The following is a 14,733-nucleotide window of genomic DNA, read 5'->3' as shown; positions in this document are numbered from 1 at the left end:
AAATCACTGATAGAATTTGTCCACAGCAGGTCCCAAATGACTAGGCTTATTCTTGTGTAGGATCCATAACAAATGTATATTTAATGAACAATAAAACACCATCTCCACAAACTATGTACAAAGATTTTCGGGTCTTCTAAACAGCCTTACAAATTTATGGTCTGTTAGATCAAAGGATATCTTGTCCCAGGGATGTTTTGGAACCCCAAATTATTCCATAGCATCATCCTCATAGCTCAGTTATCATGTCATTATAATATTATTGAATTTCTCAACTTGCATTTTAAAACTAAATTAAGCTCGTTAAAAAGATCGGTACACACGTTCTTCAGATCCAAAACAAAAACAAATACGATTTGAGGTTGGAAAACCCGGGGAGATGCATTTTCTACTGGGTCGTATCAGTCGATCATTCCCGCTTTCTGGGGAGCGGCTCCCTCTCAAATTTTTTTTTCAAGAATACCGTTTCGGCCGACTGTCATAAAACCCCGCCCACTTATCTCGGCTGTTCTACTCCCTAGTCGTCAAGAATAGGTACACAGGCTATCAAAAGCGACGACTGCAGGTTGCAACTGTGAATACCAGGACTCTGTCAACAGAGTCCTGGTACAAACAACGAAATATTGCTGGAACTGGAAGAGGAGGGTGTTTGACCTCCTCTTCCAGTTACCATAAACTGGGACGTTGTAAGATTGCGCGAAGTTAGAAGAAAAGGAGAACAACAGCTAAGACTAGAGTCAGGACACCTGTTCTATCATAAAGGAGACAACGACTCGACGGATGGAGGAGAAGGTTTCATAATAAACAAGAATCACGCAGGCGCCGTTGTCCAGAGGGATAGTATAAGCTTAAGAGTGGCATTCCGTGTGCTGAGACAGGCTCTAAATGCAGACAAAAAGTTATTAAAGTCTATGCCCCAACAAGTACACATTCGGACGAGGAAGTGGAAAGCTGTTACAAGGACACTGCAGCAGGGATGACAAAAACACCAACTCATTACGACCTTATTAAAGGGGACATGAATGCAAAAATTGGATATCAATAAACTCCTTGACTTCCTGGCACACCATGAACTGTATGCGATGAACTCTTTTTTTAAAACAGTAAACAGAAGCGCTGGACGTGAGCAAGCCCAGATGGAATTACTCAAAAGAAAATCGATTATGTGATCACTGACAGGAAAAATATTGTGCAAGAAGTCAACGTACTGAATCAATTTTCATTCAGTACTGACCATCGAATAGTAAGAGCAAGAGTGATTATCAATATAAAACGAGTGAGGGCAAATATGATCATGAAACAAGCACCTCAAAGGTGGTCTCATGTTACAGATCTGAATAAATACCAGAAAGAGATAGACTTTGAACTGGAAAACTCTGGGATTGCGAGAAATGAGGAAGTAAATATCAAAGCTGCGAATAGCAAAATTAATAAAATTTTAAAAGACGCACAAAAACGGTGGTGCTCAAAACATAAGAATCCAAAGGATAAGCTTAGTGAAAACACAAAGAGTCTTATGAAACACAGAATATAACTAAATTTCAAGCATACCATGCAGACCAACTACGAATCCTAGATGATAAAGACATCTTAAAGGGCGCCAGGAGAGATATAAGAAACTTTTAATGTAAAGAAATAGAAAGTCATCTAAAACAACAAAAGTTTGAAAGTCTTTCGAAAAAAAATTTAAAGTTGGTTGAGGTCTTTTATACAGAACTATGCAAAAGAAAAAAACAAAATCCGCCTGAGAACTTGCCTCATGTACGAAACCAAGGTTCAGAGGATATTTCTGATATAACCCTGGGTGAGATAAGAGCGTTGCTGAAATAAATGAAAGACAATAAAGCCCCAGGCGAAGATGAAATTTTTATTGAGTCTATTAAGGCAGGAGGAAACATATTGCTTAAGAATATAAGTAGGCTTTTCAATGCATGTCTTCTGAAGGGAACAACGCCTTCTCAGTGGGATAGTGCTACAATAATCATAATGAAGGAACTGGGACACTTGGAGAGAGCGTTTACGATAAATGGGTTGAGTAATAAGGAGATAAGAAGAATACTCAGACCGAGAACTTTCTATCAAAATAACACTGAAGTGAACGAAACCGTGGAGAAGCAGAGATACAAAAAATCATCAACACAATTGGCAGGATGTTATAGAAACCTAACATTAAAACGGACTTCAAGCCAACAAAAACAATCAAGGAGAGTCTAAGGTCGGGCAAGGACAAAGCGGATCCTCTATCAACAGCTGGAGTCTACAGGATTCCGTGCAGCTGTGGCTCAGTCTACGTTGGTACCACTAAGCGAAGCATCAACACCAAAATTTCGAAACACAAGAGATGCTGTAGATTGGGACAGACAGAGAAATCGGATGTAGCTGAGCACGCTCTGGCGGATGATGGACACTAAATCCTTTTTCATAAATTCACGTCATTATTTCATTAAAAAACGTCATTTATTGGGCATTTTTGGTCTTGGACGTCATTGGACGAATATCTGACGACACAAAGACGTCAAATTTTGGACGTTCAAAAGGCGAAGCATTTGGAAGTCTTTTGGACGTCATTAGGTTTCCTTAGTGACACATTTTGTTTTGGTTTTAATAAAATTTAAACAATGTGTTTAATAAAACGTGAGGAGTTAATTGATAAAGTAAAGACATATTCGATATTGTATTTTTTCCTGCAGTTTTTTTGCAAAAGACTAAACTCCGACATGGACATTCTAAAATATTGCTAAAATTTCTTTTCATCGGCTAACGGATGAAGTGTCAAAAGTGAGAAACTCTCCTTTATTTGGTCTTGTTTTCCAAACCACGTGGACCCAAAATGTGCGTCTACCCTTGTTCTCCCTCAAATATATTCGTTTTTCTCCTTCGCTGTCTAGACAAGTCACCAAGGCCAAGTAACACTCGCTAAAATGTTTAAACATTTATTCAAATCTCCGCTGCAATACTGCTTGCCCTTAGATTTGCGAATGGCAACTGTAGAACTATGACCTATGACCCTACTAATCGTCTATCGGAGCTAAAAATCGTAACGAAAACTGAAACGTGTATGACATTTGTGCCTTCCCCTTTCCGATCCGGCACCGATCCGATTGTTTGGGTTAGTTAGAGGGTGGGATCGACGGAAGGTACAATGATCGGAGTCGGATTGGATAAATGTGTCCCGGCCGTTTAATTATCCGCCAATATTAATTAACAGCCAATATCCGTGAAGTTATCCGAAAAGTCATTCAAAATTACCTCAAAAGGATTGAGGCCTGTAGGAGGTCCCGTGGCGGAAATTTAAATTATATTAGAGAGTTTTTAGGCCCCTTAAAATTACGTTGGCCTTAAACGCTAAACGTTATTCTGATCATGCGCAGTGTTAAAATAAAAGGTGTTCAGGCAAATAACGTTAAGTGCGTTTTTTAGTTTTTGACACCGCGTTTGTCGCACTCTTAATAAAATAAACCTCACTTTATTGTTTTCTTATCCCGTGTTGTTTGGAAAAGTTTCAAAGCTAGTTTAAGTTTGTATTACTATTAAACAAAAAGTGGCTAAGATGGAAGAGAACATTGAAGCTGCCTTTCTGCGCCGGAAGAGGCTTAATTTTACACGATATCTTGGGCCAACCTGTTGTTGCAAATCAAAGAGCTATTTTTAAGTTAGAAAATATTGAGCCCAGAGATTGCTTTATCAATTTTAGGTTTAGAAGGAACATGTTCCGCGGCTCGTTCAATGTCTCCGAATACCAGAAAAAAACGCTATCTTTTTCCTACCACATCCATTTCACTATTGGTTAACGGAACTGAAAACGGAAAATAAACGGTTATGAAATAGAAGTTAGAACCTGTCCGTGCAATGTTAGTAGTGTTAACAAAGTTCAAATTTATCAAAAGAGATAGATTTTCGAGGCCATTCCTTCAAACTAATGGGTTTTTCGGGTTTTTAGGCCGTCGTTGGGTAGCATTGCTTCTTGACGTTTCGCAAGTACGAGTGGCTTGCATCTTCAGAAGTGGTTTGTTTGAAGGCTTACACTGTTCTGATGCGATTCTGCGGTCGCAGTCCGTATTTAAAAAAAGTTCAAATTTGCCCAAATAATTTTCACTGAAAATCCGTAATTACGCAATAATTGCGTAAATTGGTCAATAAAAAGGTCTTATTTAAATTTACAACACATTTTTTTTCTTATTCTATTATAGCCGATTATTTTATTAATAATATTAGAAATAAGTCAAATACGCCAACACCGTCGTTCTGCTTTTTAACGTGATGCTTATTAACGTTACCGCTACTCCTACGTATATAAAGGAACACGTTATCCTCTATTACGGTTATTTCTTGACTATTGCGCATTCTCAGAATAACGGATAACGTAAAGCGTGTTGCAATTAAGGGGCCAAAAACTCCCTATTGTTTTTCAAGTATAATGGTAAGGTTTAATCTTATATTGAATTAACATTTTCGTCTCGATCTGAATATTTTGTGCGTTTTTCTTACTTTATTATCCCAAGCATAAAATGGATAATCATGTCGAGGTCTGTTTTTATCTTTATTAAATTAATAAGTTATCAGCCGTACGTTAAGGCATATTTTCAAAATTGAAACCATTTTACTAACTTTACATGGTAATTAATGTAAACGTAATTTTTTCCGCCGATTTCCCAAGCTAAGGCGTTTGTTTATGCAGCGACAGTCATTCTGATGATAATTCAAATCATATTTAATAATTGTATCTTCGATTGCAATACAGTTCACTGGGGGCTTTGAAAGATTCCAAATAGGTCATTACTTTGCCGGGGTTAAACAAACGATACTTGTTTATAATCCGCTAACGAGCCTAATATATACACATCCAAGTCAAAGCTACCAGATTACAGTTTGTGCGACAAAGTGGGATACCTAGTATCTGAATAAGAAATTAAACGACTATTAATTAAATAACTGCAAAACAAACAAGATAGTTTATTAAATTAATTTTGTGGAAGGAGTTGAATAGCCGGATACTATAACTTTGGTAATGCCGGAATAAATCTTAATCGGCAAAATCAGAATTTGTCTTGCGACAATTGAGTAAAATTTAATACAAATCCTCTGCCTGATTAAGCCATCATTATTATCTATCTTTATACTACGGATCGTCGGTATTTAACGTAACCGCTCATATAACAGTGTTCCAGACACCTGTTGTAACCTGGAACCGCAGTTACACTTACACAGCCAATTTAACCGGTTGTTTTTGGAACCGTCTAATAATCCCGAAAAAGTGGTTTGCACCAGCACAAAACCGATTCAACACAGAAGTTTCAGCAACCATTTGTCAACGGAAAGTATGTTTAGTTGTGCCACAGCATAAAAATTATATATTGCACCGTGGATGGCCGAGAATCAAACCCTTTCTTCAGCTTCCAACTTTTATTCACTTCGGTATAACTTTAAATGCGGAACAGGAACAAACTAACTTCAAAATTACCGTCAACTTCACAAACGATAACAATAACACACGGAAAACTCGCTTCTGCACCGGGTCGCTCCTGTCACTTCACTTCCCCTATGTGGTTCTCGTCGTCGCTTATATAATTTCCTCCAGGTAACCCAGATGGTTCTCGAAATCTCCAGAACAGGTGCGAAACTTCCCGCTTGTCAGTGTCATATTTGACAGTAAATGGGGCCCAAATGGGGCTCCCATTTACTGAAATATCATTAATTTCGATCCCCCATTCCAAACGTGAGTATCCCAGGCCATTTCCGTTACAATATGTATATATATTATATATTATATAGTCTGTATGATGCGGTTGTGCGTTGCGTTGATGATTGTCAGATCAGCGAAATATTGTTTAGTTTCGGTCATGACTATAATTCAGCATTTTTAGGCTATAAATATAACTGTTAATGTTGATGAGGCTGGAGACTGGGAACCTGAAGGCGTAGGACGCTGTAAACCGGATATATGCAGGGTGTCCCACCGGGAACCGCCGCCACAGATATTTGCCAGATATGCCAACTTGCTTATTTTAAATGGAACACCCTATACATTATTATATGTTTGAATTCTTCTCCATATTCTAAATATATTTCATTTACAATATTCTATAGTTGTCTAACCGTTTTTAATATATTTAAAATTTCATGTCAAAAATGACAGTTGCTGCTACTCAAATATTTACTCATTTTTCCCAGAAGGAAATATGTTCTACTTAATTTGAGTCGCATTTCTTGTTGAACGACTTACTGTAATGGCATTTCTACAAAATTTTGATAACTATTAATACAAAGTGTAACAAAAATAAGTTTCAAAATGACGTTGAGAAAACGGCCCAAAATCATTTTTTTCAAATGGAAACCCCAATATCATACATGAAATATATTTACAATTTGGAATAAAATCCAACAATGTAATAATATATGTATAGGGTGTTCCATTTAAAATAAGCAAGAAACACGCCTACTTCCGGTACATATCCGGAAGTGTGCCATCTTGAAAATATTTTAGATTGCTTGTTCCCAATGACAATGGGCACACTGTCCAATTTTCAAATTTATCCTAATTACAGTTTGTCAGGTATCGATCGCGGTGGTTCCCGGTTGGACACCGTGTATATATAACAAATTTTTGATGTAAGAGCTTTGATCAAGATCCCACCAGACAAGAAGAAGACCCCCAAATATGTCGAAAAGTTAAACATAGAGTCTTTAGAAGACCAAACTGCAAAGTGGCTTTACAAAGAACGACTAGAAGAAAGATTCAAGATAAGTCCATTTAAAAAAAATGGTGTGCGTCACGGGACGCTTGGCAAAAGTGATAAGTTATAGAAAAAATATAAATAATTAAATCATGTAGTTATAGAAACCATAGAAAACATAATATCGAACTTGTTTAACGCATGATTGCAATAATAATTTTATTTTATAATTTTAATATGGACGGATCCTTGGTTTAATAATTTATAAATAGATTAGGAATAGGTAAAATGTAATTTAATTTCCTTTTAAATGTAAAATATCTTTTATTTACAACATTTGCTTGTATTGCAAAGAAGCAAAAAGACAACGACACGCGGTGTTCCCAAGCGGTCACCCATCCAAGTACTAACCGCGCCCGACGTTGCTTAACTTCGGTGATCGGACGAGAACCGGTATTATTCAACGTGGTATGGTCGTTGCCTATGAGTTTATGCTCAAACGCGGGTTTTATACGTTCAGTACTTAGGCTCTGGTTAATATTCTTCAACGAGAGGTTCTACATATTGCTCTTCTTGGTTTTGTATAATCTTTGACGTTCAGTTGATGAAAGCTACTTTGAGTTGATCTATTGCTAAATGCTCATTTTTTAGCACAAAATAGTTTTTGGCGTTCCGCATTACTTAATACTTTTCGCTGCTTCAACTTAAATACTCAAAAAGTACTTAAACTCAAATAAAAAGACGGAACCCATGTTTTCTGAGATAACCCAGGTAAACTCAAATATTTTTTCAATTAAATTCAAAACATATTTATTATATATTATTACAAAACAGTAATGATGTTTATCATTTTATGTCAAATATGAAAGATTACAAAATAGATATCTAAATATGGATTATTTGTTGTTACAAAATAAAATAACAAATAATAGATCATATTATTGCATTAAAAGTCATTAATAATAGTTGTGACACTTTATTTGGACTTAATCTTGAACGTTTTTCATAGATTGACCTTGCCTTCTTTAGAAAATATCCGCTCACATCTGATTTAACAATTGTCTCCGATGAAAATCACTAAACAAGTAGGTAGTAATATATTTTACAATTTCGGAACTTTGAACCGTGCAATACAATGAGATGAGAGCGGGCGTAAATAACGACATTAATATCAATAACGGGCAAAGCATTGAGAGAGAGTTCTGAACATTCCAATAAGAGAGCTATGTGGGACAAGCTCAAAATTATCTTCAATCCATCCTCAAGTGAGTACTGTACGATGGGGAAGACAGAGAAAACTAGCATGTGACACGAATGGACTGCGAGAGACTTGCCGAATATCAAGGGATGTAAAACCAACGGGCACCAGACCATCAGGTTATGTGTATCAATAACAGCCCATTTCCATGAAATTCGGACATTTCCCCAAAGAGAGCAGTGAAAACAAATGGAGCATTGATAATTAAGAGTTATATTATAATCGACAATATTTTTATAACAACACTTTAAGAGGCGCTCTTCTTCTATGGACATATTATCGTCTTAAGAGGTTACGACGCACTCTAAAACATATTACGCATAATTTACGCACAACTGCTAATATTTTTTTCAGTTACAGATAATTTTCTGGTTTTAGATTTAGATTTTAATTTAAGATGATTTTCTCCAAAATAGGTTATTTTTTATATTTATACTGAGCAACATTTGCAGGAAAGATGATAAATTTGAAAACAATCAGTGAACGAACATATTTAATATAATTTAAGATAATTTAAGAAATGTTCTTCAACTTCAAGACCACTACAGTTCCGTTATTGTTGGAGTTTCGGAAACCTATTTATGAACTTGAAATGACATTTGTTTTCATGTAGGTAGACTATTCCCTCATTTCGGGTCAACGTGCATATGATGTTTTTTTAAATGCCTTGTCAACTAAACATATGGATATAAATATGACTAAGGGATAAAATTTGAAATACCCCGTACATTTAAGACAACTAACAAAAACAAAAGCCATTTGCAATGATTAAGTGCACCTATCATCCTTTATTAATCAGCAGCGAATAAAGTTCTTGTTTTACAGATAAAATAAAATCATACTTGTTTTACAGATCAGTCAACCAGTGAGAGATAATTGCCGATATTAGTACTCCGACAGCTGTTCTGTTATTGCTGTTATATTGACGACAAACGACAACAACCCGAGTGCCAAATAGTTTCAAAAACTTGCAGTATGAATGATGAAAGGAAATTCTACGTGAGAGAAGTGAAAATGCCGATATTAAACTTCGGTGGCAGAGGTAGACAAATTCTTGTTATGTTATGTTAAAATGTATATAACAGTTAAAAAAAACAAAATTTAATTAATTTACTTCTTATTAGAACAGTTTGTTGCGGCAGTTATACGTAAAATAAAATGTATTTGAAATGAAATTGAAGTGAGGAGAAAGACTACTGCTATCTAGAATCGTATATACAAACATTATTGATAGAATGAAAAAAATAAGAGATAAGGAGCTACATACCTTTAAGATATTAAATGTTAGTATTTTGGTGCGGTTTCTTTGAGAGATACTTCATTGCTGTAAAAGTGATCAAGTTTAGGGATATTGCTTATATCGATTTATGCATGCACGAAGAAAGGTGAATTCGAACGTGTTTCTGTGTAAACAATTATAGCGGATATAAAGCAGCTACGTTTAACATGGATCCATCAGCGGGACAGTCCGAGATATCACATCCAAGAGTAGCGAAAACAATTTTAGACACAAGTAATGCCATAATTATTAGTTTATTGAATCGTTGAAATTAACTGAATACCAGAAGATTTAACATAATTCTGTTTTACATATTATGTGATAATATTTTACAACAGGGTGTCCCGGAATAGGTGGGCATGCTCTCGGATTTGTACAGGGGACGTTAAAAAACATAACAGGTTTCTATAAAAAAAAAATTCTAGAAGCGGAGGTCCCCCTATACAGAGAGGCCTATACATACAGGCCTCTAAAGGAGCCACCTGGGAATCAATTTTTTTTAAATAACTTTTAGAATACTTCATTCATTTTAATTATTTTTATAAACAATGAACAGTGCTTTTAATAAGGACCCATGAAAATATTTTGAGCATTTTGGTTTGCCAGGGATGGACTAGGTGGAGCACAATAACAGTTTATTTTCTTACCCCTTCACAATGAAGACTCGAAAACAATGTATTTGGGTAGCTTTTAGTGCTCGGAATTTTAAAAAATCTGAAATTCGACTACTCGTTTAGTGGTTTATTCGAATACTCGAATATCTAACGAATAATCGAGTATTTCAATATTCGAGTGTTCGAATATGATGAATGATTTTAATGTGATGCTCAAAAACCATGTAAATATTCAGGATTTTTCACAGCCCCCCCTTTAAATTTTCAAATGGCATCATAGCATGTGTGGCACATCGAATTTCTTTATGCCTCAATTTTATGCGAATACACAACATAAATAATTGAACGCATTCTTTGTAAAATAAGGAAGTGCTTGTAGAGTGTGGATAATTTAATTTCTCAAAATATACAAAGTGCATATAAAGATGACTGTGAGAGGTCTTCTGAGGTTGATAATGTTGGCGTATTCGAGTATTCGATTATTACTAAACATAATTATTTGCTTTTTGAATATTTGAATATGACACTCGATATGATTCATATCGATCAACAGAACGGTTTTCGAGGAAAAAACATTTTTATTGAATACGGATTTACTGAACAATTTTGCATGTAGATTCACCATGAGCTCCTTCCAAACTTATGCACTCCCTAGCTGGAAGAAATGTAGATTGTTGCGTTCTCCACAATGCTTGAGCATTCGTTCTTATTTGGCCGCAATTAAAATTAATGCTTTCTAATAAGTTTTTCTTAGTGTCGACAGGATTGGCATACACTAAATTAATTAAACTTTTAACTATCCTCAAAAAAATCTAAAGGGTTGAAATCTGGCGATCTGGCCTAGCTACGGGTCCTCCTTCCTATCCAACGTTATCCGAATGGTGTTTATGGTGAGTCAAAATGAAAGCATGCGGATTTTGTTCTGCCCATAAATGCAAGTTATGGGAGTTTATTACTCTATGGTTAGAAAATCGAGCTTCGTCCGTAAACATAACTAAGTTTGCATTATTTCTGTGCATACGTAAAAGCCAGTTAGGAAATTCCATTCTTTGTAGAAGATTTTCACGAAGAAATGCATGAACCTTTTGAACGTGATAAGGATACAATTGCTGTTCTTTAACGGTCCTAAAAACTGTAGATTTTAGACAATGAAACCGGGCACTTATTAAAGAATCTGCTTCTACCGCATTTAAAATATCTTCATCAGCAACCGCCCCTGCGATTCACTTGGTTTCCACAATTGTGTTTGGCTTTGGCAAACGTTCCTAACATTATTTCTCCACTCTTTCAAAAGTTTTTCTATCCGGTACTCTTCGGTCTGGAAATCGTTCCGCGTAAAGCCTTTTGGCTTCTACGGCAGATGTGATGCCAAGTCCATACATTAAGTGCATGTCAGCATATTCCGAAAACGTAAACTCGATTACGGATAAAAATCGAATTTAAGAATAAGATAAATTTTAATAAGTTTGAAAAAGTAGCAAACTCTATCGCTAACGGACAGACAGTGACAAAACATTATTACCGTACTTTCGCACGTTAAAAACCGAACTAAAAAATATCGAAAAAACACAGCCCACCAATGCATGCATTAAAATCCGTATTCAATAAAAATATTTTTGCTCGAAACCCGTTCTGTTTATCGATATAAATCAAAGGTGTCGTTTTTTAAACTTAAGGTTAAAGCTACCTAAATACATTATTTTCGTGTCTTGATTGTAAAGGGCAAAAAAATTAACTATTATTATACTCCACCTAGTCCATCCCTGGCAGACCGAAATGTTAAAAATGTTTTCATCTGTCCTTTTTAAGAGCAATGATGTACTGTTCATTGCATGACAAAATAATTAAATTGCATGAAGGATTCTAAAAGTTATTTAAATAAAATCGATTTTCCTGATTTAGAGGCCGGTATCTTCGTAGGGGGGACCTCTGGACATTTGTTTATAGAAGCCTGTTCTGTTTTTAACGTCCCCTGACAAATCCGAGAGCATGCCTGCATATTCCGGGACATCCTGTATATAAAACAATATTATTTACGATATACGACAAGGAACATTGTGATCAAAATTTTTGATTTTTCATAAACATTATTGTTTTTGCATATTGTACACTCAGGCTCAAACCAATATTCTTACAATATATAAATCAGTATTTTGCATTATTGCCCTGTCTTAAAATATCTTACAATACATAAACAAAATGAAAAATTAAAAACAATGCCTGTTAAACGAACATTAAATATCTAATCTTTAGCTTCAGCTTATATTCAGTATGAGTTAATTTGCTCTGGCGCTTTGATTTTCATTGAAATATCACTTACAAGTCATTCTTTTTGGGCCTATTCCAGTTTCCCCAGCTTTGGCCATTGCACGATAATGCATTTATCCATGTTAGTAGCAAAAAAATTATATATATCTTTTTAAATATATGTATATACAGGTTGTTTTTTTATCTTGAAACGCTTAAATATTTCGGAAACGGAAAAAATGTTTCAAATAAGAAGTTAATATCTGGAAGGGGGAAGTTTATTCGTGTCAGAAAAACAACGCCTACTTCGACCTTGTCGGATAGGCAGGGGTCACCTTGAGAATTTCAAATGGTAACCACAACATTTTATTGGAGATTCGAATAGTACGTCAAAAACTTGGAATAATTTATCAAAAAACATTTTCTTCGATTTTAACAGGTGGCGCTGTAATCCATCAATTATCAATTTTTTTGCTTTAGATGTACTGAACTATTATTTTATTGAAACGCTTAAAATTTTAGTGTGACCAATAATATCTACTGTCAAGTCTAATGTCAGTGGAATATTCAGTCCGAAAATTGATTGATAATGAAAATCAAATATGTACCTCCAAATTAACAAAACATGTATTGGTTTATTGAGAGTATATCGGCCGGCTTCTCCGTATACAAAAATAACTTCATTTTTTTCTTGCACAGTTACTGCGCCCATATCAAAAATTATAGTAGCTTACTTAAATCAAATTAATAAATGTCGAAGTCATTTTTGACAATTTGAAATTTCTACGTATTTATCAGCGTTCCTACATTGAGTTGAGAGAAATTTTAGATGACTTTGACAGCTTCATATTCAAAATACATTTCGAAATGTCACGTATTGGCAATGCAAATTTTCAAACTATTAATGTTATACTTTTAGTGAACGAATAGATGTTTTGTTGATTTGGAGGTACATATTTGATTTTCATCATCAAACAATTTTCGGACTGAATGTTCCTCTGACATTAATAGATGCTATTGGTCACACTAAAATTTTCCGCGTTTCAATTAAATAATAGATAGTTCAGCAGATCTAAAGCAAAAAAAAGATAATTGATGAATTGCAGCGCCACCTGTCAAAATAGAAGAAAATGTTTGGGATAGATTATTCTCAGTTTTTGACGTACTATTTGAATCTCCAATAAAATGTTGTGGTTACCATTTGAAACTCTCAAGTTGGCCCCTGCAAGGTCGAAGAAGGCGTTGTTTTTCTGACACAAATATACTTCCCCCTCCCAGATATTAACTTCTTATTTGAAACGTTTTTTCCTCGGATCACTCGTTCCCGAAATATTTAAGCGTTTCAAGATTAAAAAACCACCCTGTATAATAAAAGCAGTTGGTAATGCCAGCGTTTTAGATGGGCTATCTGATACATTGCGTTAAATATACTGGCGATTCACAACCTTACGGACCCAGAGCAGGGGCGTGTACCTCAAAGTAAGTCGACTTGCTATTTAAGTTTTCTACTCAGAACCATGGTTAACGAGATACAGAGTGTTAAAGTTTTAAAAAATATTGGTATTTTATTTTTAACTCTTGCAGTTTATGAGATATTTTGCTCAAATTTTTAACGTAGGCTACTGTTTAGACCCTCTACCCGTAGGTAAGCTAACTGGTTGTGAAAATGTACACGGTGTTTTTTTCTAGTGTCATACCCCCTTTTACCCCGCGAAGTTTTTTCTGCTGCACTACTATCTTCGAACTGCTGTCCAATTTAAGATTTTTTTTAGCTCTTCCAGTTTTTTCGTATCTGCCTTCGTTGTCGAGTTAGTTTATTTTTTCATCGTAGGCTGTGCTAATATTTGCTGGAGACAGAGTTGGTTGTCAAATCAGACGTCTCGTAAATTACACGCATCAGTTATCTTGTAAATGTATCTAAGGGTTTTTTTCGTAGACCCAAGCAAATGGCTGGACAATTTTCATTCAATGAACGAGTTGATATACTTGCGAGCTTGATATTAGTATTGGGGTTTTGAGAAACTGCCGAAGAAGTGTGGTGGAGTACCGAAGAAGATTGCCAAATCGAGAAACGTTTTCTAATGTTGAACGGAACGCTCGGGAGACGGCTCTCTTTGGCAACGCAATAACGAAGGTCGCATTTACGCAGTGAACGCAAGAGGTGAGGAGCAAATTTTACGCCACATTGGAACCCCAAACCAGCAATTTAAGATACCACTGTCGCAGGGGCGGATCTAGCTATCAAGTCAAGGGGGTCATGTAGTACAAATTCAGTACTTTGTTGTCTATGAAATTAGAAAAATGATAGTTAGTCGATATCAACCCAGCACAAGGGCGGGAGTCATGACCTCCATGACAACCATGATGGCATGGTTGGTCATGACATAACATTGGTATCGTTGGATGGAGAATTGAAGATTAGAGTCATAACAGCATGAGTGAGGAAATTGGAGTAATTTTGACACAGAAAGCGAAATTTAAACATCAGACACTTAGGTGCAAGATTATCCCAAAATTTCATGTTTTTCGGCTCGTTTTTGCTAATTTCTCGGAAGCAAAATCAGCCAGAACGCTCATTTTTACATCATCCCAGAGAGAACAAAATGTCTCTTTTAGGCCCGGTTGCACAAAAGCAAGTTCAACGATGGTTCAACTGAACCG

The 14,733-nt window shown here is 35.6% G+C and overlaps 2 protein-coding genes, 1 long non-coding RNA gene and 1 other non-coding gene across 4 annotated transcripts in view; 2 read left to right on the top strand and 2 right to left on the bottom strand.

Annotated features, from left to right (window-relative positions):
- LOC109541261 (biotin--protein ligase) overlaps positions 1-14,733 on the bottom strand; it is a 53,728-nt gene that overhangs the window by 21,008 nt on the left and 17,987 nt on the right. The gene's annotated exons all lie outside the window — the stretch shown is intronic.
- LOC109541262 (microtubule-associated proteins 1A/1B light chain 3A) overlaps positions 1-14,733 on the top strand; it is a gene marked incomplete at its 5' end in the record, with an annotated part of 53,406 nt that overhangs the window by 35,517 nt on the left and 3,156 nt on the right.
- On the bottom strand, positions 7,037-7,156 carry LOC125504336. Its single transcript, XR_007281448.1, has one exon. It is a non-coding gene; the product is annotated as a 5S ribosomal RNA (ribosomal RNA).
- LOC125504255 lies at positions 7,766-9,107 on the top strand. The gene is made up of 2 exons (XR_007281376.1): positions 7,766-7,939; positions 8,786-9,107. It is a non-coding gene; the product is annotated as an uncharacterized LOC125504255 (long non-coding RNA).

Source organism: Dendroctonus ponderosae, unplaced genomic scaffold, assembly GCF_020466585.1.
Source record: "Dendroctonus ponderosae isolate FM_Combo_2020 unplaced genomic scaffold, Dpon_F_20191213v2 Dpon_F_20191213_4, whole genome shotgun sequence".
Taxonomy (NCBI): Eukaryota; Metazoa; Arthropoda; class Insecta; order Coleoptera; family Curculionidae; genus Dendroctonus; species Dendroctonus ponderosae.
The sequence above is the reverse complement of the archived record's forward strand: the minus strand, read 5'-3'. Positions and strand labels throughout refer to the sequence as shown.